The sequence below is a fragment of the Myotis brandtii genome, unplaced genomic scaffold (assembly GCF_000412655.1).
Source record: "Myotis brandtii unplaced genomic scaffold, ASM41265v1 scaffold312, whole genome shotgun sequence".
Lineage (NCBI taxonomy): Eukaryota > Metazoa > Chordata > Mammalia > Chiroptera > Vespertilionidae > Myotis > Myotis brandtii.
In genome coordinates, this window is record NW_005361955.1 from 1,039,152 (window position 1) to 1,050,440 (window position 11,289).

Sequence of the window (11,289 nt, forward strand, 5' to 3'; positions counted from 1 at the left end):
AAGAGGAACAACTGTAATAATCTGAACAATAAAGATTTATTTTAATAAAACCACATAAATTGTGAAATATAAAACATGAAACTTATTCGAAACTTCAAACCACCTCTTCCCCGGGGCCCCAGGGTGACATTGCACCTCGCCCCTTACGGGTCAGGTCGCCACCCCACATGGACTCTGGCGGGCGTGCTCCTCCCATTTGCCTCTCTTGGCCAGGCCTCCACCCCGCCCCCAGCTGACCAGCAATAGGGGCCGCAGTGTTTCTCGGGTGCACCTTTGTCGCTTTCGGCCTGGACTTTGCGCTCTTGATCACTGTGCCTGAGGACCCACTTCGTGTCATCATCCTGGTCGCAGGGGCATTTTTCTGGCTGGTCTCTCTGCTCCTGGCCTCTGTGGTCTGGTTCATCTTGGTCCATGTGACCGACCCGTCAGATGCCCGGCTCCAGTATGGCCTCCTGATTTTTGGTGCTGTGGTCTCTGTCCTTCTACAGGAGATGTTCCACTTTGCCTACTACAAGCTGCTTAAGAAGGCAGATGAGGGGTTAGCATTGTGAGTGAGGATGGAAGATCACCCATCTCCATCCACCAGGTGGCCTATGTGTCTGTTCTTTCTTTCGGTATCATCAGTGGTGTCTTCTCTGTTATCAATATTTTGGCCGATGCACTTGGGCCAGGTGTGGTTGGGATCCATGGAGATTCACCCTATTACTTGTTGGCATCGCTTTCCTGACAGCAGCCATCATCCTGCTTCATACCTTCTGGGGAGTTGTGTTCTTTGATGCCTGTGAGAGGAGACGGTACTGGACTTCGGGCCTGGGGGTTGGGAGTCATCTACTGACATTCCTGAACCCATGGTACGAGGCCAGCCTGCTGCCCATCTATGCAGTCACGGTTTCCATGGGGCTCTGGGCCTTTATTACAGCTGGAGGGTCCCTCCGAAGTATCCAGCGCAGCCTCTTGTGCCAATGGCAGAAGGACAGTCAGGTGATGGTGTATTCTACCCTGCACATCCCACCCGATGATTGAGGGAACCTTGGGGGGGGGGGAACCCCTGTGCCTGGGGTGATCCCCTGATCTCCTCGCTCTGTATTTTTCCATCTGCAGTTCTGGACAGTGCAGGTGGCCAAGAAAAGGGGCCTAGCTTAGCCATTGCCATGAAGGTGAAATTAATGGTGGTGCAAGGTTAGATGAGCTCTGAGTTTCCCCACCCCAGACTGGACTTCTTGGTCTTTTTCTCTTGTCTGAGGGGAACCATTTTTGGTGTGATAAAGACCCAAAACTGCCTTTTCTTTCCTTTTTTTTTTTTGAGAAGGAAATGGAGAAGGTATGTTGGATTTCTCCTAACCTCCTCAAATTGCTCCTTTTAGCTGGGCTCATATCTGTCCCCTATTCTCCATGGTCCCAGGCCTTGGGGGATAGGAAGGACATGCATGTTTGGGAACTGGTATTACTGGAACTAATGTTTTAACCTCCTTGACCACCAGCATCCCTCCTCTCCCCAAGGTGAAGTGGAGGGTGCTGTGGTGAGCTGGCCCCTCTGGAGCTACAGTGCCACTGAAGGAGCCAGCCTACCATGACATTGTAGGGAAGGAAGGAAGATTTTTTCCTAGTTTTTAATTGGGACTGTATGGGGCGGGGGGGAGGGTTTCTATAAACTATCATTTTCTGCTGAGGATGGTGTGTCCCATCCTTTTAATCAAGGTGACTGTGATTTTGACTAATAAAAAGGACTTTATAATTGTGAGAGAAAAAAACTTCCAACAAAACAGTAGAGTTTTATTTCAGCATTCTTTGATTGGTGTCATTGAAATTTTCCCTCCTCCTCAAGAGTTTGTTACAAGCCTTTGTCACAATGTGAGGGACTTTCTCCTTTATTGAAAAAGGTATGCTTTTTTTTTAAAGCCTATTTTTTATTTTCTGCTTAAAAAGCAAAACGGATATTTTCGAGGTTTTCTTTGTGTTGATGCGACTCAGGAGAAGTGGGCCCCGCTGGCTGGCTCGGGGATGGCTGTCTGGGAAAAACACGAGTGCTCTGGGCCTCGGCTGGCATGTGGGCCTGGGTTCCCGAGGCGAGGTGGCCTCCACGCTGGGTAGTGGGCCCTCGGCCCCATCCGGAGCTCTGTCACTCAGATCTTAGTGACAGCAGATTTTCACTTTCGACGTCTTAGCAACTGAAGACAAACAAGAATATCCAAAGTGGGGGAATGTTGGGTTTTGGAGGGAAAAATGGGAATGCACCTAATCACTGAATCGTAGTAGTGCCTGCATGGTTCAGGCGTGGCTCAGACTGCTGTCTGACCGTGGTTGACCAACCCAACTCTTCCTGTTTGTTTTCTATTAAAATTAGGGGAGTTCGACAACTCTATCACAGGCCTGCTGTGTGCCAGGTGATGATTTGCTGGACTCTGAGGCCACAGAGATGAAAAAACATGGTCTCTCGAAGATGTTGAATTAGGAGGGAACAGGCTCTGAGACCTGTGGTGGTTACCACGGTGACGGCAGTTATGGTTAAGGAGCCGGGTCCGAGTCAGATGCATGGCTGGGAAGAAGGGAGCCCTGGACAGTCACAATCCATTTCTGCTCCATTTCAGGTTTTCCTTGGAGCTTCACTGGGTGTCTTAAATGCAGCTTCTGATTCCCAATGAGAGCTTTTGCATATCCAACAACCTGTAAGTGTGGTGTCTACTGCTTACTCATAGACCACAGCTTGAACCAGGGCCTGAAGATAGGCAGCTTTGCCTCCTCAGGGAGTGAGTCTAGCACTGTCTGCCTGTCCCAGGAGGTGCAGCCTGGGAGGACTGAAGGTGCAGCCTGGAAGGGAAATTTCCACAGGACCTGCCCATGAGCGCTCATTTGGGGGCAGAGGGAGGAGGAGTTGGCTTTAAATCCTGATGTACATTTGTTGCTTACAAATCTTACGCAGTTCTCGTCACTGTATATTGAGAGCTGCAAGGATTGAAGGAGAAAAGGTGCGCACAGTGCCAGCATGTAGTCCATGTACATGTTCCTTCCCAAGGGCTCGCCCTCCTCTTGAGGGTCTACTCCCGGAGCCTTGCTTTCCTGTGTTTCCAGTTTGGCTGCTGCGCTGGAGCCCTTGTTTTCCCCAGTGAAAGGGGAGTGGTGAAAGGAGCTGGAAGTCTGCTGTCTGCCCACAGCCCGTGCAGCAGGTTCGTATGAAAGAGGGAGTCACAGATATGTGAATTCGAAACGGTCCACGTGGAATTTTTTCATTTGAGTTTTCCAAATCCCCTAGTTCCGTGGTTGGCAAACTGCGGCTCGCGAGCCACATGCGGCTCTTTGGTCCCTTGAGTGTGGCTCTTCCACAAAATACCATGTGCGGGCGTGTGTACAGTGCGATTGAAACTTTGTGGCCCATGCGCAGAAGTCGGTTTTTGCCCTGGGCGAGTCTATTTTGAAAAAGTACTGTTGATATTTGGCTCTGTTGACTAATGAGTTTGCCGACCACTGCCCTAGCCTCACACGGGGAGTTGTTCTGGGCAGTGCATCCTCACGCGCTCTGCCCACGGGCCTCCCGTGTGGCTTCCAGAGGGCAGACTGTGCAGCAAGGCTTCGTTCACGCCCTTGCTGGCAAGGAGGGGTGTCAGGCATGACTAGAAGGCAGTGTGTCTGCTTTTTTAACAAACCAAATTTTCTCACATCCCAGTGACTGTTGTCCTTCAAATAAGCCCCTTTAGACAACTGTGCTATCATGTTTCAACCTTCAGAGCTTTTCAGGAATGACTTTTGGGTTGACTTTCAGGAGCCAGGAGTATAGTTTTAACTCTGGTCAGAAGTGGCAGGACTTGTCCGTTAAGGATGGACTTTTTACAAACAAAATTCACTTGGGAGTCAAGACTGGTGAGGGCTGGTATTTAAGCGTGGAAAATAGACAGCACGATAAGAGGATGTCTCCCAAATCAGTCTCTTCAGGTCGTGTGTGGCCTTGGCATCACTCTGAAGAGCCTTCATGAGAACCCATTGGATTTGACGCGTGACCGACCAGCTAGAGACAGGCTGTCATTAGCTCTGGATTTGTTTGAAGATCTGACCACTCTGTCTACTCAAATGTGAGTCTCTGGAATTGGAGCCGTGTGCAGTCCTGCTGGGGACAAAAGACCCCAGGAGGCTAGCCTGGGTGCCAGCTCCTGTGAGCCTGGGGGATGCCACACTTGCCCAGTCTCCTGCCCTGCAGGCCACAGCCCCACGTTGAAAGTAGGAGCTGAGGAAGAGGGAGGGTGACAAGAACTAGTAGGCATGAGTTGCCATATTTTTTTAAATATATTTTTATTGATTTCAGAGAGGAAGAGAGAAGGAGAAAAAGAAACATTTATAATAAAAGCATAATCTGCTAATTAGGCTGGACATCCTTCCGGACGAAGCCGGGGCTGCAAGGGAAGCCTGAGTCCCAGGTGCCAGAGGGAAGCCGGTGCCAGCAGCCAGGGAAAGGAAGGCCTACTCTTGCATGAATTTTGTGCATCGGGCCTCTAGTCAATGATAAAAGAGAATCATTGATTGGCTGCCTCCAGCATCCCCTACACTGGAAATCGAACCATGACCTCCCTAGTTCATAGGTTAAAGTTCAACCACCGAGCCACACCGGCCAAGCATCATATTTTTTGTTATTAGCCATGTTCCCTGTGATCCTTCCAAGGAACAAGATGGCTGGGGATGGTGTGAGAGGGGTGGACTTTCTGCAGAATTCTGTGCCCCTCTGATGAGAGCTCTCCTGGGGTGAGAGGGAACCGAAATGTGTTGAGAGACACTGCCTAGCAGGGTGGGTGGTGGGCAGTGGCTAATGAGTGAAACTCAGGACCCGGGAGAAAGAAGCAAACGGGATGTAGGAGGTTTAAAGCTTGACAGACGACCTATAAAATTCACAGTAAAAAAAATCAAAGTGCTTGGGAGTCCCCTCCTGAGATGAAGAGTCTTGATTTGGACCCATTGCCTGTGGTGTCATGCCTGTGGTTATGTTACATCAGGTGCAAGAGGGACTTTGAAGATAAAGCTAAGGTTGCTTACTGATCAGCTGGCCTTGGGATAGATTGTGCTGGTTACCAGAGGCCTGATGCAATCCCAGGAGCCTGATGCAATCCCAGGAGCCTGAAGCAGAAGTCCGGTGAAGCTGAGAGGACTGGATACACCTGCTCTCTTGCAGGTGGAAGGCACCGTGTGGAAAACCAGAGGAAATGAATCCTGGAAGTCAAATCTGTCCCTGAGGCTCCAGAGGAGCCCAACAGAGCCACACTGAGCCCAGGCTGCTGACAGAAATGGGAGATCTATAGTGTACCGTCTGAAGCCACTAAATTTGTGGTCATTTGTTATGGCAGCAAATAGAAAGCTAATATGGCCACTTTCCCAATGAAGATTATATCCTCCAGCCCAGTACTTCTCAAACCTAGCAGGCCTATGACTCTTCAAGGGATCCCGTTTAAACTGCATATGCTGATTCAGCAATGCTTGGGTCGGGCCTGGGATTCTGCATCCCTAACAAGTCCCCAGGCGCTGCTGCTCCGAGGACCACATTTCAGCATAAGGCTCTTGTGTGCCATCATGGTCTGTGCAGGCCTGGAATTCAGAGCCAGGGCAAAGGCTGCAGGAAATGGGAATCGGGGGAACAAAGGCCTGGGACAAGTTCTACTCAGCTGTGAAATACCATTCAAAGGTTGAGAAGGAGTGGCGCCCTCTGTTGGTGGGCCCCTGGCCTGCAGCTAGATGAGGCAGCCCTGCACAGCAAGCCAGTATGGACGGGGCGTAGTCATGGTCTTTGTGGCCCTGTAGGAGGACAAGGGCCTGCAACCACGAGTCCAACTTTCTGAGGATAGTATGGTGCAGGCATGACCATTAACAAGGTCCTTACCAGCCCCTCCTTTCTTCCAGCTAAGTAAAAAGTGTAAGATATTGGAGGGCACTGCCTGGAGGTGTAGGGCAGGCACCTCTTCAGTGAAGAAAGCTGTGCGAAGTTGCTATCAGTACTTATTGAGAAGAAATGGCCTCAGTCGGGTTCGGTTTGTTTGTTTGTTTTAATGTTTATTGAGCACCCAGTGTGTACCAGGCACTGTACTAGGAGCTTGGGATACACTGGGCACCAAAACAAGATCCCTGACCTCCTGGAGCTTACACCCCAGCAACTGCAACCACAGCGAGGCTAAAGCCATTTCTGGTGGGCACGCTGAGTGGCAGGCGTCCTCTCTGCTTTTACCAGAGGGCAGTGGCTCTGGAAGCTAAGTGCTGGGGCCAGAGGAGGCTGGTGTGCTAGGCCACAGGAGGGCTCGCCTTCGGTCCCAGGTGCACTGGGCTGGCTCGCTGCCAGCAGTCAGCAGGTCGGTGAGTCTCTCTCTGAGGAGACAAGTTGCAACTGATCGTAAATTCTTTTGAGGCGGGAGCCACCCAGAGGGATGGCAGTAACCATGCCTGCCAACACGATCTTCAGGACACTTGCTTTTATACGCTAAGACAATAAAGGATTGCAGAAGGTCCGTCACATCCCAACAAATAACTCCAAAGGACAAGAAGGTCAGCTGCATGGCAAGCAGCAGTTAAAAATCCATGTTAGCTGGAAGAGGATACTGTGATGTTTATAGGTGTGCTGCAAGTATACAGGATTTTTAAATCTTTATTGTTGTCCCCCCTTTACAGACATCCCCCCTTTTCCCCTTCCTCCAATGTCCCCCTCCACTTGGTTCCCACCCCACCCCAGGCCTTCATCACCCTACTCTGTGTCCATACGTAACATCTTTGGTTAATCTCTTTTCCCTCCACCCTCGTTCACTCTGAGATTAATCAGTCTGTTCCAACTTCCACGCTTCTGATTCTATTTCATTTTCACCATTTATTTTGCTCATTTGATTTCTTGTTTATTTTGATTTTTAGATTCAATTGTTGATAGATATGTATTTGTTGCCATTTTATTCATATTTTTAACTCCAACTCCTTCTCCTCCTCCTCCTCCTCTTTCTTCTTCTTCCTCTTCTTGAAGAATAGCCTTCAGCATTTCATATATTACTGGTTTGATGGTGATGAACTCCTTTAGCTTTTTCTTGTCTGTGAAGCTCTTGATCTGACCTTCAATTCTAAATGATAGCTTTGCTGGTAGAGTAATCTTGGTTGTAGGTTCTTGCTATTCATCACTTTGCATATTTCTTGCCACTCCCTTCTGGCCTGCAAAGTTTCTGTTGAGAAATCAGCTGACAGTTGTATGGGGGCTCCCTTGCAGGTAACTAACTGCTTTTCTCTTGCTGCGTTTAAGATTCTTTGTCTTTTGCCCTTCACATTTTAATTATGATGTGTCTTGGTGTGGGCCTCTTTGGATTCCTCTTGTTTGGGACTCTGTGCTTCCTACACTTGTAAATCTATTTCTTTCACCAGGTAGGGTAAGTTTTCTGTCATTATTTCTTCAAATAGGTTTTCAATATCTTGCTCTCTCTCATCTGCTTTTGGCACCTCCATAATGCAAATGTTGGTACACTTGAAGTTGTCCTACTTAGAGGCTCCTTACACTATCTTCATATTTTTGGATTTTTTCCTTTTGCTCTTCTGCTTGGGTGTTTTTTTACTTCCTCATATTCTAAAACATGGATTTGATTCTCGGACTCCTCTACTCTACTGTTGAATTCCTGTAAATTATTCTTTACTTCAGTTAGTGTATGCTTAATTTCTGATTGGTCCTTTCTCATGACTTTGATATTTTCACTAAAATCCTTAAAGTCTCATGAAGATCCTTGAGTAACCTTATAACCATGGTTTTGAACTCTGTATCCAATAGTTTGCTTGCTTCCATTTTTTTCATTTGTCACATGTTTCTTTGTCTCTGCATTGTGGCTGCTTCCCTGTGTTTGTTTCTATGTATTGGGTAGAGCTGCTCTGTCTCCTGGAGTTGGTAGAGTGGCCTTGTGTAGTAGGTGTCCTGTAGGGCTCCGTGGCTCAGCCTCCCCTGACACCTGAGCCGGGCACTGTAGGTGCGCCTCTGTGTGGGCTGTGTGTAGTCTTGTAGTTGAGCCTTAACTGCTGTTGGTATCACTGGGAGGAGTTGACCTCTAGGCCAATTGGCTGTGAGGACAAACTGCAGCTACAGTGGGAGAGCTGCTGTGCAGGAAACATCCCTATGGAGCAGGACTTGCTTCAGTGGGGCTTTGGTGCTCACTGAGTCTGCCTCTTGAGTGTGTCGCTTGTGGATGTATAGAGTTGTAATCTGCTGTGGTCTGAAGCTGTCCACTGGGTGCACTGGTTCTAGGGCCTCCAGGACGTTGCAAAGTCAGCCACTGCCTGGGGCCACCCTGCAGGAGCTATTTGTATTGGACTTGGAGGTGCCCAGGGGAGGCCCAGCTGTGAAGCAAGGCAGGCTGGTGCTAGTGCCGGGTCTTAGGCCTTTTATTGGTAGGTTTGGGGCACGCTGACACCATCTGCAGCTCGTTTGAGATTTTAGCAAAGTCTGAAGCCACTGCAAAAAGGTTGGGAGGGGTTGCAAGTTGGATGGGGCGGGGTCGCAGGGAATTACTAGAGCAGAGCAAACAGTGTGGGCTATGCTGATGAAAACTCAGTGGAGGTCCCAGCACAGGAACAATGACCCCTGTGAGCACCCCCGTCTGGGAGAAAGTCGCCCCCGACTTCCTGCCCCGATGCCAGACAATCCAGTTCCTCCCATATGTGTTTGGTTCCCCAGAGCCACCACCCGGCGCTGGAGCTCAAAGGAAGCAGGACCTCATATTCGTGTGCCAGACCTTTAAAAGGAACACCTGGGTCTCCAGCAGCCTCTGTGTCACTCAGCCCCAATCCCTGCTGGTTTTTATGGCCGTAAGTTACGAGGGCTTCTCTTCCCAGCACTGGAACCCTGGGCTGGGGGCTGGGGTGCAGCTGAGACCCCTTGCTCCTCATGCAGAGACAACTCCCTCCCGATTGAAAAAACAGCACATGTGGGTGTTAGACCAGCTCATTCTGCTCCTTTGCCCCTCCCAGTCTCCACGTGCTTTCTTCTGTATTTCTCCAGTGGTAGGACTTCCATTCAGCCAGCTTTCAGGCGGTTCAGAGGGATGGTTGTTCTGTATTTTAGTTGTAATTGTGATGCGATGGTGGGAGGTGGCAAGTACCGGTGTTTACCCGCGCCTCCGTCGTGGTTCTCCAGTGAAAGGGTCTAAAAGCAGTGCCAGGGCTCCTTGAAAACCTCACCTACGATACTGTGACTGTCATCGAGATCCTGCAAAGACGCAGTTATTATTAAGAGGCTGCGTCCCAGAATCCATCTGAGGGAGTTTGCTAGTGAGGCGTCCGGAAGCAGGTGGTTCCATAGCAGATCCCAAGCATCAGCCAGAATCGGGGAGGCCCGACTCATTGAAGAGACCGTAGGTGCGAATAGCAGCCACTGGCCCGTCTTCTCTGGACAGAGTGGTTCTGTGGATGTCTTTCCCAGGATGCTTTCTGACGAGGGGAGGCCCCGATGCAGGAGCTGGCAGTCTGCTCCCTGACTGTCACAGGTCCCGGCACCATCCAGTCCTTCTGACGATGGCCTGTCGCCCTGTCAACCTCTTTCCATGTGCCGTCGCCATCGTTTGTGACTCGTGTGCCCACCGGGTCCACTGGCACTGCTGCGCTCCACTGTCCACCCTGCCAGCCAGGAGTGTGCCTCCCTGCACCGCCCCATCTTGCCCAGGGACATATGGCTCCAAGCTGCCTGGGTGTGGGCCCTCTGCTGGTCAGTGCTTCTGTCTAACGTTCAGACTTGATCATTTGTGCTGTTTGGTGACCCTGATGTGTCAAGTCTGAGGCGGGTGTATTTTTTTCTCAGTTGTGATCCTCAGCCCCTCGCGGGCAGGAACCTGCACCCTGGTGGCCCCATCTCCTCCCCTCAGATGGTGCCTGCATGTGTCTTCTGTGGTACTGACTTCTGGCGTCTTAAATTTGCTCTCCTTCCTTGGGTGTTTCAGAATTTTATAAACTCAGTCCTGTATTGCCCTGGCTGGTGTGGCCCAGTGGTTGGGCATTGTCCTATGCACCAAAGAGTTGCTGGTTCCCAAGGGTGATAGTTGGGCACTGGGGTGACCAGCTGGCTCTGCAGGGCTACTGGGTAGTTGGGGCTGGCCTGGAGCCTCCCTGAGGTCACCTTGCCTTGTGAACCTAGGTCATCCCCTCGTCCTGGTTCTGTGCATTGCTTTTCACGTCCACCTCCTTGACCTCTTCATCATCAGGTGACTCACCTCATCCACGCCCTGCACGTCCCTGCATCCTCTTCACGGTCCTCGTCATCTTCATCCTCCTTTAAACCCAAAGAACTGACCACCTCCCACCCCTCCCACCGACTCTGTGCCGAATGACAGACAACCCGTTTCACCTGGGTTTGTCTGTATAAAACTTAAGCCGTTCACGTACCAGATTTGAAGACTGCCTTCCAGGGGCTTGGATCAACTCTACTCTATTTAAGAGCACCATCTGGAGCTACACTGCTTGGTTTTAAATCCTTCCCTCTGCCCTTGCTCAAGCTTTGCGACCTCGGACAATAACGTAACCTCTCTGTTTTCAAGTGTGTGTTTTGTTAAATAGGGCTAAGTGCTTGGAATAGTGCCTGGAAATGAGCGCTAATGGTTTCAGCAACTTATTACTATTGTTGAAAAAGATTAGTTATTGGGAACAATGTATTTCTCTCTTCCCCGCTGCGCTCATGCCCTGGCCACAGGCGCCCTCACTTGCCCAGCACCTTTCCTGCTCTCACACTGCCCGCCAGCTCTTCAGCAGGGGGTTTAGCTCAGGGTTTGTGGCAGTTCCTGGAGCCAGTGGGGAAGCATCTCGCTCAAAGACTAGTGGCCAGTTCAACTCACAAACCAATGGCTGGACAAGTTTTGCCCCAAGAGAGGTGCATCCCTGGCCTGTGACTACCCCTGTGGGTGCAGATGAGGGAAGCAGCCTGTGCCCGGCACTGAGCCAATGTCCCTGGTCTCTTCGCCTTTTAAGCCGGGATCTCAAACATGACTGTCTCTGAACTTAAGGAAGAGGGTGGGGGTGAAGTTCACAAGCCCCTCAGGACTCGAGCAGAGCAACTGATGCCTGGTGTTGGCTGCTATGGTCTTTAGGGCATTTCCCTCCCTGGATACAGGGATTGGGTGTGGAAGCTCCGGTGGGGACCCCAGAACTGAGTGAGAGCCTCTCTGCAAGTGATTTGGTGGCTTCGTGACCTTGGAGGTGGTTTCACTCTCCTCTACAGCCAGCTTCTCCTGGGAGGAGCGATCCCAGCGCCACTCGTGGGCTTCTGGCTGTAGTTCTCACTCATCTGTTCTTGAGAAAGCTCTTTCCCTCCCTCACATGCTC

At 50.5% G+C, this 11,289-nt stretch overlaps 1 pseudogene; it reads left to right on the forward strand.

Annotated features, from left to right (window-relative positions):
- Positions 1–75: 75 nt before the first annotated feature.
- On the forward strand, positions 76–1,763 carry LOC102250940 (annotated as a pseudogene).
- Positions 1,764–11,289: the final 9,526 nt, after the last annotated feature.